This window comes from Drosophila arizonae, chromosome X (genome assembly GCF_054131065.1).
Source record: "Drosophila arizonae isolate 15081-1271.41 chromosome X, UAZ_ARI_1.0, whole genome shotgun sequence".
Lineage (NCBI taxonomy): Eukaryota > Metazoa > Arthropoda > Insecta > Diptera > Drosophilidae > Drosophila > Drosophila arizonae.
Window position 1 is genome coordinate 1536881 of NC_142927.1, and position 16596 is coordinate 1553476.

The following is a 16596-nucleotide window of genomic DNA, read 5'->3' on the forward strand; positions in this document are numbered from 1 at the left end:
GTGTAAAACGATTCCAGTCGGGAGTATTTGCCCAGGAGATGCCCTAAGTCGACGACCCAGCGAGCTAGCTACTAGAACTTGCGATAACTGCTCCGATAACTGCAATTTGATATCGATTATTTATCGATTGTCGATTAATTGTATATGTATTCTACATTATCTAGCATAGAGTTCTTATACAAGCGAGCTGGGCTGTAGCTCTGATAAAGATCTGCTCTTATACTCATATACTATTACACTCTTATACCATAATTGACTCCCATACTCTTATACTCTTATATTCCCACACTGTTGCACTTTCTTCCCAGACTCTACTCATACTTTATACTCTTATACTGCTCTTTAGTGATACTCTTATACTTCAACCCACTCAGAGCCTTATACACAAATACTCTTCGAAAAGCCTTGCCTGTCTGTTACATAAACCCTATCAGACAGCAATATACCCTGTTTAAGGATTCGGCATAGGAAAAAGTTATAAAAAGAAAAACAAGCAGCAGTCAAAGAAGATGGGGCGAGGAAGAGGAAGAGTAGGAAAATTTGCCTATTTTCGGGCGGGCAAGAAAAAATATTTGAATGGTGCTCGTTCGCTTGTTATTTTCCATTGGCTTTTGTGTTAATAAACAAATAATCTACTTAAGTTACGAACAATAAAAGAAATGTGGCCAACGACAGGGCCATAAAATTTGCCATGGGCCAGGCAAAAGGCGACATACACTGAGCGAAAAGCTAACGAAATTTGACCTAGATCGAGCGAAATTGCATCGAGTCCAAGCAGAGATCGAGGAGAGCTGCCCGGGAGCGTTAATTAGAGTCAAGTTGTGTGTAATTGTTTGCAGTGTACTGAACTGAACTTGAGCTGAACATGGTATTTATGGCCATTTATATTGACAGCAGTAAAATTTCGCTCAGTGCAGGAACATAAATGGCGAACAATAAACGTTCACAGAACATAATAACGAAAAGCCACAAAAAATTATTATTTTCACATAATTTACGCCAAACATTACAACTGAAAGAGCCTTGAGAGAGATAGAGATAGAGTGTGTGTGAGCGTGAGTGAGAGAGAGAGAGAGAGGGAGATGGTAATTTGGTGAGCGTGGGCAGCACATTTGGCATTATTTGGCTTTTGCCTCGCTTTGATTGATCGAATCGAACATAAATGTTGCATTTAATTGGCGCTCATCAGGCCCCCAACAACAACAGCAGCAGCAGCAGCAGCGGCAGTAGCGGCAACAGCAATCAGCAATCAGTAATCAGCAGCATGCCCAAAAGTAGAGTAGCAATATCGCTCTTATATCAGCAACAGTTGCAGCAACTTCTTCAACACTGACAGCAATGGCATTTCAATAGCAGCAACATCTTGCAATAATAGCAACAACTTCTGCATGAGCCAACAGCAATATATCCAAAGCAAGAGCAGCAATATTTCCAGCGGAACAGCAGCAATATTGCAGCTATGTCAGCAACAGTTGCTGCTATGATAACAGCAATATTTTGATAAAATGTACGGCAACAACTGCAATTGCAACAACTCTTTAAGCGCAACAGCAATATTGCTTCAGCACAAGCAACATCTGCAGCAACAACTACAACAACTCTTTAAGCGCAACAGCAATATCGCTTGTGCACTAGCAACAGCTGCAGCAACAACTACAACAACTCTTTAAGCGCAACAGCAATATCGCTTGTGCACTAGCAACAGCTGCAGCAACAACTACAACAACTCTTTAAGCGCAACAGCAATATCGCTTGTGCACTAGCAACAGCTGCAGCAACAGCTACAACAACTCTTTAAGCGCAACAGCAATATCGCTTGTGCACTAGCAACAGCTGCAGCAACCGCAGCAACAACATTTCTAGCGGCACAGCAGCAATTGCTCTCTTGCAGCTGCAACATCTTCCGAGTAGCACTAATTTCAGCAATGCCAGCAACATCTGCAACAGCAGCAATATGCCAGCAACTTCTAACGCAGCAGCAACATGTCGCTTCCAGCAACAGCTGCAGCATCTCAACGCTCAGCAGCTGTCTGGCACGCGTGATCTTTTCACCTGCAGCAACAGCTGGCACGCCCACACACCGCACTCCATTAAACACACGCACACACACTGCGCCTCCCCGCCCACCCCCTAGCACCTGCTGCGCCCCATTTGCAGCTGCGTTGCATTTGAAATGTTTTTGTCGCCTTGGCGCATTTGCATTTGACTTCTGACTCTTGTGTTTTGTCTTTTGTTTGTTTCCTGTTGTGTTGTGCCTCCATTTCTTCTTCTTCCACGTTTTTCACCTATTTTCCGCGTCGTCTTTTTGCGGCTCATTTCACTTGATTTATGAAGCTGCATTGAAAATGCTGGGGCAACAGTCCGATCGGCTCCTGTCTCGCGTTCTATCACTCAATTTGAATATGATCAAAAAGCGTTTGAAAGAGAAGTACAAAAATATATATATGTGTGTATGTATATAAATATTTATATGGAATATATTCCCATCTGAACACTTTGTGTTGTATTTTTGGAGTCAGTTTAATGGCTCCACTGATTTATGGTCAGCGATTGCATGTTGGCTAGCAGTTAAATGCTTTATGGCCCTTGCGGCTGTCGTATCAAATTAAAACATAGAAAAAGGTGAGAAAGAGACAAAGGCGGGGAGGGGGGGTGTTTAGCGAGACGAAGGACATACTTATATCAGCATGGCTTTATTTGTAAATAGAACAAAATTATAGCTGATAATCAGCGCGGGGGCTCAGCAATGAATTCCATTCAACAGATGTTTCAAATACCCTACAGACCATGAAATTTGGTAATAAGATCCCCTATAAAGGATATGCGATTATAAAAGTAGAAGCGTAGAGGAACATAAAATATAAGAGTGCATAGAGGTATACGAGAGTTTGAGTATAACCGTATAAGAGTGTAATTGTAAGAATGTATAAGAGTATAAAAATATAAGAGCTAATGTCTCTAAGAATAAGAAGATAAATAGAAGACTAATAATGTAAGTATAAGAAAGTGGTATAATTATAAGAGTATTAGAATGTGTTATATATGAGTCTAGGAGTTTAGAGGTATCAAATTGTCAGACTATGAAAGAAAAGTCTAAGAAGAAGAGTCCCAGAATAAAATGACCGATACTTATGAGAATAATATTTGACTTATATAACTCAACTATAACTGCCTCAAGAATTTCTGCCTTCTTAGCTATACGATAGATACTATTATCATACAATGTATGTGCCCCTTATACCCTATTAATATATTATATGCCATCAACCTATGCACTCTGGCTGCATTTTGCTCTAAAATTCCATTAGCTACTGGCTGTCGCGATGCCCGACGGGATAGCATTATGTCTGTCTGGGAATGTGTAACAAAAAGCAGAAGAAGAAGAAGAAGAAGAAGAGGAAGAAGGGGCTGCTGCTGAGACTGTCAACAACAAAATTCCACAACATTCATATATGTATTAAAAGAAATGAAATGAACAGAAAAGAAAAGAAAAGAAAATGAAAGGAAAGAATGGAAAGAATGGAAAGAAGCAGCAAAGTTGTTGTCATTGCAAAAGTTCGCATTGCAATCAATAAGAAGAGACTTTTATCTCTCTAAGAGTCTCAGATGAACTCAAGGCGTATATATGTATAAATATAAAGAATGCATGGGACAGCTCCTTAAGCTGTTTGTCTAGCCACAGGCAATGGAGAAGTAGCGCAGTGGCACCACTAGAAGCTACCCTATACGGCGCATAAGCTCACAGGTGCACAGGGTAACTCTTAGTCTGTCAGGAGTGTGCCAAACGAAGCGAAATATACTTTTGTAGGGTATCTTACAGGCTGTATACAAAATACATTTGGTAGGAAGACGCGCTGTCATGTCTCTCTCTCTCGCATCTCTCTTTGCTCATCTATGCCCTTCTCTTTCTATCACACCGATACCTGTCGATCAATATGCCCCACCTGCTGCCTGGACATAATCATTTACAGGGTATAGCTAGCACGAGTGTGCGAAAAGAAAGCAAGCAAACAGCGACGACAGGCGACAGCATTTGTACATTTGTATGCCATTTGTAAGTGGGCGTGGCGACTGGCAAAAGGAGGAGGCGGGGCAGAGCAAACGACCAAAAGATGAAAGCGAAACAAACCACATAAAACGACAAACGAGACAAACTGAACAACAACCACAACAACAACAACAACAACAACTGCAGACAGCGAGCTGGGAGCAAAAAACAAAACAGGGGAACTAGAGTAAAAAACGCCGGGTGGCAACGCTGACAAATGTCAACAATGTTGATTTATTTGCGTTTACATTTATTTATGACAGAATGCAACATTTTTTCCAAATGCAATTTCTGTGTCTCCTCCGCCTGTGTTGATTTTGCTCTCTAGAAATGTTTCTGCATTATGCGAAGACCATTTTCTCTCCCTCTCTGCCTGTCTATCTGTCTCTTTTGCATTTGCGTTTAAGTGTTGACATATGGCAACGCTGCGTAGAGCAGAAAACTTCATCCTCTGCGCTGCCTCTTGAGAGCACTTGGAAAATATTGCAAAGAATTCCAAAGAGCGAGTGCAAAGAAATTGAAATTGTATAAGAGAAGCGAAACTCTTCAAGGAATTTCAACACAAATTATTGTCAACGGGAACTGAAAGTCGGGAATTTCTTCTCTATAAATATTACAAATTGTTTTCATGGGGAAAGGAAAAAGAAAGACAAAGGCCATGAGCAGAAGTAGGAGTATAGAAAAAATTTGGTATTATTAAGAGTTCTGTGTTGAGTATAAGTTTTAGGAAGAACGAGTATCAAATTTAAGGTATAGTATTCAATTATAAGTACAGATATAAGTACGGCCTATCGTATAAGAGTATAAGCATACGCTTTAAAGAAATCTCGCTTTCCTCACATTTGTACTTACATTTTCTTTGATTTTCTTTTCGTTTTAGGTATGTGTGTCACGACTTGTAGCTGATATATCGATGCTTGGATTCCCATGGTACGTTCATCTCACTCTCACTCTTAGTCTCCCTCTCACTCTCACTGTCACTCTCTGCCTCCCCTCTCCCTTTCACTCTACCTCTCGCACAGCCACTCACTCAGTCCCCTTAGCGGGGACTCGTCTATTGCATTTCTGTGGAAATGGCATGCTTTTCGGAATTACCTTTCAATGCTTTTCGAATCGCATTCGCTCACTCGCCGCCAGCCGCCCTCGCTGCCTCCCTCTGCGCTTCTCATTCGCTATTAGATTTTTCGTTTATGTAATTTCCAAAATGGATTATGCCGTCGTCCCGAGTCCTTCGTCCCTCTGTGTGTGTGTGTGTGTGTGTGAGTGTATGTATAGATTTATACGTGAGTGTGCATGTCTATGCATGTGTGTGCATTGTCCTGCCAGACAAGCTGGGCCACACTTTAGTACATGAAAACATGTTCCATGTTGCATTTTCATCTGTCAACGTGGCAATCCCAGCGCATTTGCCAGAAGCACGCCCCCACCTCCTCCACCATGCCCCTCTGTTACCTTCCCTATCCTGGCTCGCGCTGCCCGACCTCTCCAGTTAAGCTTTACCTAACAAAATTTCGCTCTTTCGATTCCCTTTTGCGGCTCTGTTTGTGACTTTTAAAGCTTTTTCACTTTTTCCTCTATTGACATGTGTGTGCATGAGTGTATTATGTGTATGAGTGTGTGTGTGTGAGTGTTGTGTGTTTGCAACATTTTGGCAAAATGCCATTATAATTATATGTATATTGAATCCATGTATGAAATATGTTTGCATGGCTACCCAACAACAAAAATCAGAACCAAAAAAACCAGTGCTCCAATAGAGAGTGCTCGACCCGGTAATACTATATAAGGATCAAAGGCTCAGACTCAGTGGTGAGTTTTAGATAGTTTTTAGAGTGCATTTATAGAGTTTTGGAGTTAAGCAATCTCAAGTCCTCGAGTCAAGCCAAGAATCTGAGTAAATAGTTAGTATAGTTTAGTCTTTATCTATTCTCTTAAATCAGACTCTCAATCTGCCCTTCTTGGCTTAACTGGACATTTCCAGGGTATAGCAAACGTTACTTTGTGTTTCGCTTGTTTGCAAATAAATCAAGTTGCTAGCAGAAAAAAAAACGAATACCCTGTGGAGCAAGCAAAGTGCTCAGAAAATACAAAAAAAGTTCTGTAACAAAAAATTCCAGAAAAAAAGAGTAGAAAAAATTTGTAATTTGTGTTTTTTCCTCGCGCTTGCCCCCAAGTAAGTGACCTGTGTGCGGCTTATGTGTCTGAGTTGTAGGCTGCATGCCACACGATGCTTTGAAACACCTCCTGCCTTTGACATGTTATATGCTCGCCCCTCTCTGCGCTTCTCAACAGCTGTTTTCGCTACAAAATGCGTGACTCTCGATTGCAGTTCGAGCCAAGCCGTAATGCATATTGCTTTTTCTCTGTCTTTCTATCTTCCCCTCTCTCTCTCTCTCTTTCTCTCCCTCTCTCGCTCTCTCTCTGTCTCTGTGTCTGTGCACTTCTTTGACAAGCACTGCACGCTCGTCTGTCTGTGATTTTGAGGTCGAGTTTGTGGCTGCAACTGAGGCACTCGTGGCACATCCTTTGACCCCCACTCCCCGCACTTTGAGCCCCCCTCCTGCCAGCCTTATGAGAGCTGCCTTGTGCGCCATATGAATATCAATTCAGTTTTTGCGCGCTCACTGACCAGCGCTCGGCTCTTGGATGTTTCTGCTCTCAAATCAAATTCCTAATCATATTTTTTTTTTGTCTTCTTTCCTCGTTTTGCAAATCAAAAATTCAATTGGCGAATTCATGAGATTGAATTAAATTTGCGTCATAAAAATATGTAATAAAATTATAAGAGAAGCGCCGATAGCATATAATATATGGAGCAGGCGAAGCGTTTGAGAGGGAGAGAGATAGAGAGAGAAACGACTAAGTGTGAATGATAGTGAATGAAATGAAATGAGATGTGGGATAGCAGAGGGACAGACAAAGTGCCTCTTAAACTAATTGAATTCTTAACATTTCCTTAACATAGCCGAGTTAACATTCTGCTGCTGAGCAGCTCAGACTTTAATTATATTTAACAATTATCTCAGTCGAATCTCTCAGTGCAAAGACATCATGTCGCACTCTCATCAATTTGCAATACCCGCTCACTAACGGCGGAGGGAGAGTATATTGGCTGTCAGATAGAACTACATTAGTGTTTCATGAGCGAGCATTTGGAGGGTTTTTACTAGTCGATTGCTTCATTCTTCTGTAAATCCTCTGCACATTTGTCATAACAGCGGAGATTATGCTAAGCATTTCCTTTTACACAGCCAATTTCCCCCCGCGCTCGCACCCCCTCCTTGTCTCTGTCTCATTTTCAATTTCAATTTGAGCTTGTTTACGTCTTCTTTAAGCCAGGGGCGGGCTGCGCAGGCAGGCGCGGCACGAGATGTTTAATTGCCCACAAAAACGCAGCAACTATAAAAATTATACAGAATGCGATTTACATTAATTTCGTTTTCATTTCGTTTTCATTTCGTTTCGTTTCGTTTCATTTCATTTCGTTTCGTTTATTAATTGGAACGTTATGTGGTTGCGCATTTAAAGCAACTCGCGAGCTCCTCACTGCAAGCATAAAAGCGACCCCAATCTCAGAGCCAAGGACGAACTCACACGCAATGGAGCCGCAGCCGCAGCCCCAGCTCCAGCGTCAGCCCACGATTAAATCGAAAAATCCATAGAGTTCTCTATTTAGCCCACCTCCATCTCCCTCTCCCTCGCGCGGTCGCTCGCCTCGTCCTGCTTCGTCCTTGTCATCAGCATGGTGCGCCATTAAAACTTACATAAAGCACAAAACTTCAACGAGTCGCAACTCAGATTGCAATCTAGATATACGCCTATAAACGCATACGAATATACATATATTATAGATACGTATATAAATATATATATACGAGCGTGTATTTATATATATATAGTTTGTACTTGTTTTTTGCTGAAAATCCTCGCTTTGCCCATTAAAGCTGCCTTTAAAGCCAACATTTTGGCGCAAGGCAAGTTAAGTGCTGTTAAATCACTGTTAAGTGACTGTTATGCTTCTGCCTATGTTAAGGTTACTCGATAACTTTTTCTTCTTCTGACCAACTGATCTAAGTCTTCATATCTCTCTCTCTCTCTCTCTCTTTCCCCCAAGTCTTCATATCTATCTTCCTCTCACTCTCTCTCTCTCTCATTCTCTTTCTCTTGAATTTTCGATTGACCTAGGAACTGAATGAACTTTTCAATCGATAACTTTGCGACTTTTAACTCGAATGAGCTGTATAGTTCAAGTCTTTACTGCAGCGCCTACCAGCACTATTTTATTAAGTCGCCAGCACGCTTTTCCAACACTGTTCGCCTGGCGAATTGCGTTGCCTGCGCTCGTCATAAACTTGATTAGAATTTTTACTCACATTTCCCTATCGCTTGGCTCGTGACGCTTGGCGCTTGGCTTTGAAATAGGCTCGCCCGCTGGGCCTAACGAGCGCTGCGTCCTCTAATGAAGCTACACCCAGGCTCGTACCCCTTTGGCCTGCCACGCCCACTCGCCTGCTGCACACACACTTTTCACTTAATAGATTTTTTGTAATATTTTTGCAGCTTTTCTTGATTCTTTTCCCCCTTTTCTTTTGCTTCCGTTTGCATTTCGCTTTGCATATTTTTAGGCGTCGACAAAATATGCAAACCTCTGCATGCGTGTGTGTGTGTGTGCAGCAGGGGGCGTGGCAGTGTGTAATATTTTGTGCTATTTTGTAAAATACCCCCAAGCTCTGTTTGTGGTGTCGACCCGATAGGCGGCCATAAAAGTCATTTCGTTTTCACCTCGCGCAAATGTATTTTTAAGCAACAACAACAACAACAACAACAACTGGGCGACAACAACAACAAATAAACAACAGCAGCAACAACAACTCACATCAATGTTGGCATTAATAATAACAATTTAGTGCCTGTTTTTCCTAGCCACGTTTTCGTTTTGCGTTTGTGGCGCCTAAACATGCCACGCCTGCGCCGCCAACTTCGTCCCGCCCCTTGGTGTAGAAGTGCTGCAAGTAGAAGAGGCAGAAGAAGAAGAAGTTCTACTACTTTCCGAATACCCTTTCGCCAGACTTGTGTGAATATGACATGCGATCTATGGGTGAAGGAGGAGTGGAAATACCTAGAACATACACAGTTCCCCTCTTTAGGAATTTACAGTTCTGATACAGCGACTATATATGTATGTGTGTTCAGCTCAAATTCATCTCTTTCTGTACCTCTGTTCTTACTCGAAATCTGTATCCTTCATTCCATCTGATTTTATTCTCGTCGCCTACTCTGGCTTCGATTCCGACTACAATCTTGTCGCTCCTACTCTCTCTCCCCCCGCTCAGTTCCTCTCTTTCTCTCTCTCTCTCTCTCTCTCTCTCTCTCGCTCTCTCTCTCTCTCTCTCTCTCTCTCTCTCTCTCTCTCTCTCTCTCTCTCTCCTTCTCATTTCAGCTCGTCGTCCTCTAGCCAAGTTCCTCCCTTTCAATTTCTCACCTAGAGATCAGCATGTCTTTGGAACTGATTCCAAATTTACTTGCACATTTTACTCTGATTCCCTCTTTGGTTCACTCCACCGTCTTCTGAGGCTCAATCTCTCATTGAATTGAATCTGGCTCTGGCTTTGGCTTAATCTCTTACGTCGACTATAACTTCTGTTCCAGCTGCTGCACACATTCTTCTTCCGGCTTGGCCTCTACCTTTGCCTCTACCTTTTCCTGAGTTTCCGGCTCTTACACGGCCTACGGCATGTCATCGATTCTGTTCTCGCTATTTATTCTTCGCGAATCCGACCCTGAATCCGGCGTATCCCTGTGCGAGCTCGTCCTTCGCATATCGCGTATTGCTTGTCGTGTGTCGCTTGTCCTTTTATAGCGCTTCGATGTCTTGAAATCCGTTTGGACCTAAGCCGTTAAGCCCTTCGTTCTCGCTCTCGTTCGTGTCCACATCCACGTCAGCGTCGCTTGAGGCCAGATAACTGGGTGAAAAGCTGTGCGAAATCTGCGAACCGCTTACAGCTTTAACAGCAGCCCAATTCCAGTTCCCGTTTCGGCTCCTCCTCCAGCTGCCTCCTGCTCAGCTCCTGCTCAGCTCCTGCTTCGTCTCTCAGTGTTTCAGGCTGATTGTCTGCGCGCTTGTCCTTAGCCTTTGCCCAGTTGTTGAACTGCCTTTGTGTCCACTCATGACCCTCTCTCTCTCTCTCCATTTCTCTGTCTCGCTCTCTTTCTCTACTCGGGTTTTTAATGGCCTTTGGCCACTTTTGGCCTTTCGGCAATGCATTAAAAGACTAGCGAAAAATGTTGCATTTTATGTGCGCATTTTTATTGTTTTAAACTTTATCCCACTCTCTCCCTCTCTCTCGCTCTCGCTCTGTCGCTCTGTCGCTCTGTCTGAGAGTGTCCTCTCACAATTTGGGGCCATAAAAAGCGCTTCCTTCTGTCGCCTTTAATGCTAAAAGTAAACGTGCCGCCTGCCAATCGTAAAAATCTTTACCAAAAAATGAACTCTGTCCCGCCTTTCCCCTCCCCCTCCCACTCTCACTCGCACACTCTCTGCCTTGCGCTCTTTGTCTCACTTTATTACTGACAGTTCTCGAAGTGTTCAATTTATTCAGACACGAGAGATCCACTCAAAGTGTAGCTCGTAATAATTTGGTTTGTGCGCCTGCAGCGCCATCTGGCGGCAGCTTATTTCGGTTTATATATGTAGATATCGTTGCCTGAGATGGGGTTTCGTCTGTAATTGAATTATCTGCTCGATGGGGCACGCATTACTTATTTACTTTTTATGTTCACTTGAAAATAAAACAGAAAATTCTATTTAAATTTCGTTGACTTTGATTTTTCTTGCTATCGATAACAAATAGCGGAAATAAATTCGTCATCGATAACAAGAATTGTTCCTCAGGCCTATCGAAAGGGTTATTCATTACAGCTCAGCCGCTCACTAATCCCAAATAGTTCTTGTTTATTGAGCGTAAATCACTTTTAATGAAAAGCCCTCGCCGTTTGCTTAGAACTTTCCACTTTGCTAAGAGCCAATTAATCGATAACTTTCATCAGTGGCAAATTAAGTGCAATTTCGCTGCTAGCAATTGAATTGTAATTAGAGTTGATAAGAAATGTTCTTTAAGTGGCTCTCAAGTATGCTTCGCTCGTAACCCTTGCCCCTAAGCCGCAGGCTCTATTTCAATTCCGATTGCTAACGAACCGCAATGTCAACCGCCCATGTGATTTAAATGGCATCATAATTAATAACACTTAATAACAATAAATTATGAACAGAGCCGCAACTTCTCAGCCTTCTCTCACTCACCCTCTCCCTCTCTCTCGTTCACAGTGTTTCCCTGCTTTAGCTGAAACTAGTTCAAATGAACCTGCCCTCTAATTGTGTTGCCACCTGTCAATAAACCAGCACCAGAGCTGCCCCCCCCCCCCCCCCCCCCCCCCCCCCTTCCACTGTATCGCTCTCCCTCGTTCTCTCTACCATATGAAATTTGCAATTTACAGCAATTTCAATTTTTTTTTAGTCGCTTCGCTTCTGCACGCCAGATGGCGCTTTACGCTGAAAGAGCCCATCAAGTGTTTTAATTAGCCAGACAAGCCGTATACCCTGCAGCACCCCTTCCCCTACCCCCCAAAAGGCCTGTCCGTTATTTATGCCTTATTTATGCACAGACATTGCGGGCGGTCTAACGATACCCTAACTCTCCGAGGGGCCCCTGACCCCCGATCCCTGATCCCTGTTCCCTGTTCCCTGCTCCCTGTTCCCCGTTCCGTGCACACCCCCGTCCGTGGCGTACCTTTGATAGAGTTGCGCCTGTTGGTGGCGTGTCTGGTCGGCTGTTAATATGCAACATTGTTTAACTGATTGCAATTGGCCCACAAGCAGCCCCCAGCACACTAGCCACAGCCCGACAGACCCCTCTCCTCCTGCCGGGGAGCAACCCCTAAACGCATGTGTGTCGACAATCTTTGGCTAATTTCATATGCAACACCCTCCTCCGCTGCCTCGCCTCTCGATGCCCTTCGCCTGGCTATTCCAATCATGTCAATCCCCATTCACTTAGGTGTTGCCAACAGCTGCCGCACTGCAAATCCAACCCGTACACCCCTTTACCTCCAGGGACCCCTCTCCCTCACTCTCACTCTCGCTCTCTCGCTCTGTCCCCCTTTGCTGCCTCTACTGCGGCCTGCATTTGACCCGAGGTTTTGCACAAATTATGAACTGGCAATTGGCCGGGCTTAGCCCCGAAATTGTTCTGTTGATAGTTCCTCCCGTACTCGGCTTGAAACCCACTCAATTATATTTATGGCTCGGTTAGGTAAAGCCAGCCAACTGCCTATTAAAGTAATGTCTATATGAAATGGGATTCGCTTGAATAGGTAATAGAGATAGCATTACATAAAGAGGGAGTGCATAATTATAGATGTGGAATGAGAGAATGACTGAGACTGAAAGACCAACCAATTGACAAGTCCTCTAAATCATTCAGCAACTATTCGCATCTCCTTTCCCAGCTTAAAGCCGTTCTCTTATTCCCTAACATTCCGGATCTTGAATAATTGCCTTCATTTAGAGACAGCTCTACAGCATTCCCAATTCAGTTTCCTAGAGTAAAAAAGTTTTCATTTGTTAGTCATGCTTCGTCATTTGTTGTCATTCGCTTAATTTGTTATTCATTTAGGAAACTTTTAACTTTTTGTGGCTAATCAACTGTTTCTATCCAGGTAAAACATACACACACACACACACACACACATATGTAGCTATCTACCCCAAGCTCTCCACATTGGAATTTATTTTAATTTTGCTAGAGCAACTCTTTTATTTGCATTGCTTTAATTTGTATTTGTTTTGCACATTAAAAATTACTGCTAAGGGTTTTCACCATTAGGGTTGGCTGCAGGCAGCCGGGTAAGGGTAGGGGCTTGGGTAGCTGCTGGGAAATGCATTTTGTTACCTATGCAAATGCCTGCAGCTCCTCGACGTCGACGTTGACAATGAAAATGCGCGATGGACCGTCGAGTCAGAGGCGCAGCTAACGAAGGGGCTTGGGTGTTCGGGGTTGGCGGTTGGCGGGGGGGTAGGTGTGTGTAAACTTTAGCTTGCCAACAGAACTCACTGCCAGAAAGATGCAGTCGGAGTGATATAACAAAAAAAGCCTGCAGTTGAAGCTTCAAGTGGGGTTGTATAAAGGTGAGGGCTGCATTACAGCTAGGGGCAGGTGGTAGGGGTAGGTGCTACCAGAGGGTAGCTGCTACTTGCAACTGTGAAAATTTGCATAAGCAATTACGAAAGCGTTGCCAAGAAACAACAGAGACAGAGACAGTGACAGCGGGGGGTGGGGCAGGTGGGTGAGTGAAGTGCTAGGGATGATAGGGGGCTGGGGGCTTTTGACTAAAAAGTAAGCGAGTCAACAATGTCGCCAGCGTTGGGTTTTAGCTTGAATCTAGTCTACCCCAATGCGGTCTGTTGCTGGCTTAAGCAAGGGGTTTGGTTAGGTCTAAGGGTAGTGCTTGGGTTTCTGGGGTTGGCGGGGTTGTAACTCGACTTCGTTGACAAACGCCTGGTTTTAGGGCGCACAAATTTGCATCAAGCACAGCAACAACGACTTTGTTGCACCTGGGCACCTGGACAAAAGTCAGGTGGCGTTAGAAACGGTAGCAAAAAGCTTGCAATTGTTAACCTCAGAAGGAAAATGCAGTTATTGGTAGTATTACGTAGATATGTGAGTGAAGCGCTTAAAAGGCTTGAAGAAATACAAGAAGAAATACAAATTTGCAGCTAAATCTTAAAGTTTATTAAAAAGGCAAAAGAAATATAACTACATACATATGCATATACAATATTTATGTAGACATATTTAATAGCAGCATTACGTAACGTAAGAGAGGAAACAACAGCAGCAGCGACAGGACTCGACGTTAATTTCGAACGTTCGTACATGCGATATTCCTTACAATCGTTAAGTGCAAATCTTGAATAACAAATCTTAACTACCATCCGTTTCGATTTCTAATGGTTCGCATTTAACTGTTGTTGTTGCTGTTGCTGCTGGTCTGTCGCTCATTTACGACGAAAGCAACGGAAAGAACCGCAAATAGCTAAAAAAAAAAAAGAAGAAGAGGAGCAGCAGCAGCGGTAGAGAGGGAGGGAGCGACGCGGGCCGTTGCAGTGGGGAGTTTAGTTTTATGGCCACAGAGCGAACATTGACCACAGCGCAAGAGTCGTGTTGTTATACCCAGCAGCACACAGGCATTACAAAGGGTATATACACTAGCCAGCAAATGTGCAACAGAATAAAACTAACACAAGTCTATACATGCACACATATACATACACAAGAAGCATATGTATAACAGCTACACACACATACACTCACTATTTTACTCAGCATCTCTTAGTCTGGCATACCCCTTCAAATCACTTTAGCTCGCCGTTGTTATTCGCACTTGGGGTGGGTTAGACTGAGGAGCATTGCTGTATGCCTGCCAGGCAGCTGCTGACATTGCATATGAGCAAAAAGGAAGGAGGAATGAGAGAGTCACAGTGGGAGAGTGGGAGAGCGGCAGCAGAGAGGCAGAGCTGTAGCAGCTGCTGCTCTTGTTGCTAAAAAGGGGGTGGACATAGCATAGCCCCTATGCGCGCCTTTCTGCCCATATCTATGCAGCGCATAGGCAGCTGCAATATGTTTGCCATTGTATTGCACTAACACACGCACACGCACACATGCATACGGCATAGAGTGGTCATTGTTGTTGCGGTTCACACTCATGCCTGTGCACTGGGTAATCAACATTGCGCGCTCGCTCTCGCCTTTGGTCCAACTGTAAAACGCACACGCACACACGCACACATGCACACACGCACATTTAGTAGATGAGAGAACGCAGCGAATTCGATAGTTGCATTTGCTTTGCACGTTTAATTGGCTGCGTCTGCCAATCAACACGAATCGTTGACGCGCTCGCCTCGGCTCTTGGCAGCAATTGTTGATGGTGTTGTTGGTGTTGGTGTTGTTGATTCTTTTGCCGATGCAGTCAGCTGCTGTGCTATGCGCCCGCTCGCCCACATTCAGAGTCGATTAGGCGCCTAATGAGCGCGCGCACTAACACAGTCGCACTCGAGCGCAATCGCCGAGCCATCATCATCGTCATCTTCATCATCGTCAACAAGTTTGAAGCGGCGCCGCAACAAGTTTTGCAAAATTAACCAAGTGAACCGACCGTGCAATACGCTGCTCAATGTGTAATTAATAATTAAATAAAAGAAAAAAGAATTTAAAAACTTTATATTGAATTATGTTAAATTGCAAGCATATATGCTATGTGTGTGTGTGTGTGTGTGTTAATACAGCTCTACTGGCAAGCAGCCTGCTCTTCGCACAGTATGTGAAGTGTGTGTTTATTTCTTTTTTCGCCGCAAATCTTGTTACGCTTTGCTGCCAATTCAATTTTCGCCTCTGTTTACCATTTATGTAAAACGAAAACGAGAAACAGCAAAGAAAAGAAAAACAACAAAATAATGAAAAACGTTTAAATGAATTTTTCAAGCAAATTTATGCAAATTTTAACTATATTCAGTAGAATTTAATAACGAAAAAATTGTTGTATGAATAAAAATTGCAATCATGCTGCCAATATCAGCTGCCATAAGCGAATTGCTAATTAAAACATGCACAATAAACACAATTTTCAACAAGTGACCGACTCGCCGCGCTCCCACTGCAATTTCACGTCAATTTTATTATACATACATACATTCAATTTATGCATATATACATACATATATACATATATATTTGTGCGTATATATTTATATTAATTTCGCACGCTTTTCAGATCGCCATCAGCAGCATCGTCAACGTCCACATCAACGTCAACGTGAACGCCAGCTTCAGCGTCTGCGTCAGCGTCTGCATCAGCGCCAGCGCCAATGCTGTTGTCGCCAGCTAACGGTCACAGTGTAAAGTGAACGAACAACAGCAACAATAAGAACGCCCTCTGCTCGCCAGCAACAGCAACAACAACCACAACAACAACAAATCAAAATACACTTCGACCCTGCGGACATTTTAAAGCACCAACTCGCACCTCGCCGCGCCGCACTTCGGGCCGCTCATCAAGTTCTTTTCAATTTTGATTCGCAGCAGTGCGCATCGAACGTCAACGTCAGCGTCAACGCCAGCGTCAGCGAGGAGCTGGCTGCACCAGCAGAAACAGCTGGTAAGTTTTGAACAATGTTTCTCGAACGCCTCCTCCTGCTGTCAGTTGCCCCTTCCTGAGCAAACTTTTTCTATGCACCAATTTCATATAACAGTTATCTGTATACTGTTTTACATAGGTACTATATAGTGTGTTTGTATGTGTGTGCGGCGATTTATATTTTAGCAACACTTTACTTTTTTAATTGCGCGCAAAAAACTTTTGCCGACCAAAAGGAAAAGGGAAAAACTTGAAAATTATCTTCTTCACAGTTTTTTTCGAGCAAGGTCGAGCTTATTCGCTTGGACCAGCTGTTTGATTTGCTCAATATGATGTGCAATAATTCGAAGCTGTTC

The 16596-nt window shown here is 43.4% G+C and overlaps 1 protein-coding gene across 3 annotated transcripts in view; it reads left to right on the top strand.

Annotated features, from left to right (window-relative positions):
- Nucleotides 1-16596, top strand: part of kek5 (leucine-rich repeat, immunoglobulin-like domain-containing kekkon 5 protein) — a 207854-nt gene that overhangs the window by 155750 nt on the left and 35508 nt on the right. For 2 of the 3 annotated variants that reach the window (XM_089475592.1, XM_089475594.1), the window contains exon 3: nucleotides 15878-16261. The gene's annotated coding sequence lies outside the window, so the exon portion shown is untranslated. Of the gene's footprint in view, nucleotides 1-4928; nucleotides 4979-15877; nucleotides 16262-16596 lie in introns of all 3 variants that reach the window. The other variant, XM_089475593.1, reaches the window with a different exon arrangement.